Here is a 4,157-nt window from a genome sequence, read left to right as displayed (position 1 = left end):
CCCCCCACCCCGGTTTGGCAAATCCTGCTGTGAGCCAGCAGTAGGAGAATTCTAGAAAGCTTCCAGCTTGCCACCTGGAAGAAGGTCACTTTTCTTTTGAGCTAAAAAGGAGATCTTAGGAGGTACCCCTCCCTGCCAGTGGTTCTCTGAGAGGCTTGGGGTGGTGGCAGAAGCCACACCGGAGCTCTGGGAGGATTGTGCTTTTCTCCCTCCCTCCCTCCTCCCCCCCCCCGGGATTGGGTGGCTCCCCCCCCCCAAGCTTACTCTGACAAAAGAGTTTTGAGTTGGTCTTTTGGCTGAGCCGGCCCAGGAAGGCCGGCCTCTGCAGGAGTCTTGGAGGGTCGGAGGCAGCGCCCGGATGAGGATGAGGCGTGGCGGAAGATGCGTTTGGCTCTGCAGACACTGCATCGGGCAGCAGGGGACTCTGGGAGGCTGGTGCGGCCTGAAGGCATGGCTCTTGACAGCCTTCTAGTAGAATCTCTGGAATTGTGCATGTGAGTGGGGATGCTCTTTGGGGTGTCATTCCCGGAAAGCCTTCCCTGACCTCCCCAAGTTGGGCCCCAGTGACCCCACTGTGCTCACAGCCCTCTGTGCTTCCCTACAGTAGCTTTCTGACCCCGCTCCCCCTCTTTCTGTGATGAAATGTCGTGTTGATCTGTCTGCTCCCCTGCACCGGGCTTGAACTGCACAGGGACCCAGACTGTGTGGACTATCCGATCCTCCACACCCAGCCTGGCAGAGCCGAGCTAACTAGGTGAAAGAAAATGAGTCAGCCCAGAACCTGTGCTTATGGTAACCCAGTTTTGGTGCTGGTCTCCTTTGTGTTTCAGATGACAATACTTTTTTTTTTTTTTTTTTTGTCAGACTTGGGGCCTGAACTCTGGGCCTGGGCGCTGTCCCTCAACTCTTCAGCTCAAGGCGAGCGCTCTACCACTTGAGCCACAGCGCCACTTCTGGCTTTTTCTGCTTTTGTGGTGCTGAGGAATCGAACCCAGGGCCTCATGCATGCAAGGCAAGCACTCTACCACTGAGCCACCTTCCCAGCCCCATTTTTTTTTTTTTTTTAATTAGTGAAAATATAACCCCTTGTGTCAGCAGAGCTGCCTTACCCCTACCTCTTTCCCTGGGCTGACAATAGATCTAGAGGAGATTCTCTAGGCTAACCCTTGTCCCTGGTAGGTCTGGCTCCCTCCTCCCTCCAGGAGCAACCCTGGTCTCCCCTGGGAGCACTATTAATCCAACAGGGAGAGATGAAAGGGGAGAAACAACTGTCTGTTCTGTTCTTTCCTTCCCATTCTGCCATACAACACGAGAGTTCCTGCCACACAGATGTGCAAAAAAAACTTCCCTATTGTGTTCAGTTTAATTTTTGAGGACACGTCTTTCCCCAGAGTTAACAGCCTTCACTACTTTCTCTGCTCTACTGCTTGACCTGCCAGCTCATTTATTTAAACAAGGCACTTGTCATGCCTTGCTAGTGCTCCCTCTCCCTCTCTTCTCTCTGTCTCTGTCTCTCTCTCAGTACTGGGGTTTGAGCTCAGAGTTTCTGTCTTGCTGCATAGGAGCTCTGCCACTGAAGCATGCCCCTGGTATTATTAGAAACCTTCTCATCTTCTCACCTTCCCTGTATTTCTCCTCAGTATCTTATCAAAAATTATCTATCAAAAATTAATGTAACTCCTTGTCTGCTTTTACATCTAAACTCTGAGAGTGCCAACAGAACCCTGGCAGTCTCCATCATGTCATACCCCTGTGCCTGGTGGTTACATACGTTCCTGAAAACCTGAAGGGTATACAGGTGGTTTCTCTGCTTTTCAGATGAACAAACAGAAATACTTACTTAATATTTGACCAAGTGCTTCCCACGATAGATGTGAAACAAAAAAAAGTTACTCTTGTATACTGTGGGAAGTTTGTAATAGCCACAGAACTAAAACACATTGACCAAATCTGTTCTGATTGTACCCCTCTTGTTTGCTGGAATACAGTCTGGATTTGAGAAACAGGCTTTTGTGCCCTTATAAAAAGTACCTGGTGACAGAGTAGAGGTTAGTCATCGCTCTGCCAGTAACTAGGCTCTCTTGTTCCCACTGTCAGTCAACCCAGTCTTAACAGACATAGATCAGATAAGAGAGGTGAAACTTTGTGTCATATGTCTACCTGAACCAAAGGAGCTAAATGAGACTTTCAGTCTACCTACTTGTTCTGAGGTCCAACTCCAACATTGTTCTGTTGCTCTTATCTTTTTATCTGAATGTGCATCAGTATTTTAGAAACCAAAATGTTTGCCACAGATCTAGATTTGTGCTTCTTCAAACTCTAAGGATCTGGTGACATCAGGCCCCCATCTCCACAAGGCAGTCTGTAAGTCTGAGTAGCAGCTGCTGCCTTTAAGTAGAATGTGCTCCATAATCCCTGAAGTTTTGGTTTTATCCAGGCCCCTTCCATCATTCGCATCCCTTGTACACATTTAAATGTGGGACCCCAAATCTTTCTAGTTCTAGGCCACTAAACCTGCTGTTTCCTAGAACCCCAACTCCCTTTTACTTCAAGAGGAGAAGCACAGATAAAATTTAATAGCAGTAGAAGGAAGCTATGGAAACAGTATTGACTGGCTTGAATTAAACTCCCAGGGCTGCCTCCTGCTCAGTGATGCTGTCTGTCTCTTCCCTCATTTGAACCTCACCAGCAGCCTCCCAAGAGAACGCAAAGCAAGCTGCAGAGCTTCTTGTACATAGTCTTCTGAGGTGACATGAGCTGTGCTGGGCGGCGGGACAAAGCCTGAGAGCTCTCCTTGCTGTCTTTAGGCTTCCTAGCGTGCCTTGCTGGCAGGCCAGGTATGCACTCGGCCCCAGGAGACTGACCCGAATGAGCTCATCCTATCCCTCCCCAGCACTTGTTTCTCTCCTCTCTACAGCATCCTCTGGGACTGCCCAGTTTAGTTTAAAGGGACTCTAGAGACCTGGTTCTCTCTCTGCTCAGAATAAATCTATTCCCTTAAGGAACAGGATCAGATGATCAATCTCTATAGTAAGACCGTTTGATTATGTTTAATTCACTTGAGCAAGCTTCACAATGACCTCTGTGCCAGGCCATTGTTAGGGATGCCCAGAAGGACCAGGTGTTTCCTTCCCTCAAGGATCTCCATCTGAGAGTCCCCTGCCTACCCAAGTACCACTTCCTAAGGCACCACTCACATCCAGCAGGAGGAAGTGGTTCTGAGGACATGTCTGCCTCCTGTAGTTCTTTGTGAAGCAGTAAAGACTCACTATGTAAAAAGGCCAAGAGCCCTTGAAGATGAAGACTTACACGTTCAAGGTTTAAAAATTTAAATTTCCATATAATGTCCCAGAGCACAGGCTTAATGTCTGATATCAGCTGGATGAATTAGGTTCCTAATGCTTTTGCCTACTGTGCCTAGAATTTTTGGAAGCAGGGAGTGTTTTAATTAAGTTGTCTCCGGGTTGTGTATTGTGTGTGGTCTTTACGTGCTTCCTACATGTCTATTAAACCAAATGATAATTGAAAAGCTAGTTTTCTATGACTTTGCTCCTACCTGCCACTCTTACTGGGCCAGGTTGGCAGGCATCCATGTGTTCATTTAGGCTAGCCATGGCACACGTGCTTTGATACCCAGTCATCGTCACGCCTGGCACTGACTCTGCAGACACTAACTGACCTGTGTTCTGTGCCGGGCCCTGGGCTAGCTGTGAGGGCGGAAAGGAATGAGACATGCTTCTTGGCCACAAGGATTTCATGGTCTAGCAAATGTAGTAATTGCAGTGGTGCCAGGGGAAAGCATAGCACCCTGTCAGAGTGAAGGTTCAAATGCTACCTTCTTTGGTTTTTAAATTAGCATAGTTAGTTGTACAAGGAGAGTTTCATTGTGACATTTCCCCATGTATACACAGTGTATCCTGAGCAACTTTCCCCCTCTCACTCTCTTCTACCCTCCCTTCTTAAAGCAATCTTGACAGGTTTCATTGTTCTGTCAAATCCTAGCCTTTAGATAGTGTTTCAGCTTCTTGCTTTGTTTTCTCATGTATAAAAATAGCAGTGGGGGGCTGGGAAGGTGGCTCAGTGGTAGAGCACTTGCCTTGCATGCCTGAGGCCCTGGGTTCGATTCCTTAGCACCACAGAAGCAAAAAGAAAAAAGC

The 4,157-nt window shown here is 47.9% G+C and overlaps 1 protein-coding gene across 1 annotated transcript in view; it reads left to right on the top strand.

Moving 5' to 3' along the window:
* Nucleotides 1–287: 287 nt before the first annotated feature.
* Fam193b (family with sequence similarity 193, member B) overlaps nt 288–4,157 on the top strand; it is a 34,666-nt gene continuing 30,796 nt past the window's right edge. The window contains exon 1 of the mRNA XM_013016059.1: nt 288–494. The gene's annotated coding sequence lies outside the window, so the exon portion shown is untranslated. The remainder of the gene's footprint in view (nt 495–4,157) is intronic.

The sequence above is a fragment of the Dipodomys ordii genome, unplaced genomic scaffold (assembly GCF_000151885.1).
Source record: "Dipodomys ordii isolate 6190 unplaced genomic scaffold, Dord_2.0 Scaffold29, whole genome shotgun sequence".
NCBI classification, from domain to species: Eukaryota; Metazoa; Chordata; class Mammalia; order Rodentia; family Heteromyidae; genus Dipodomys; species Dipodomys ordii.
The sequence above is the reverse complement of the archived record's forward strand: the minus strand, read 5'-3'. Positions and strand labels throughout refer to the sequence as shown.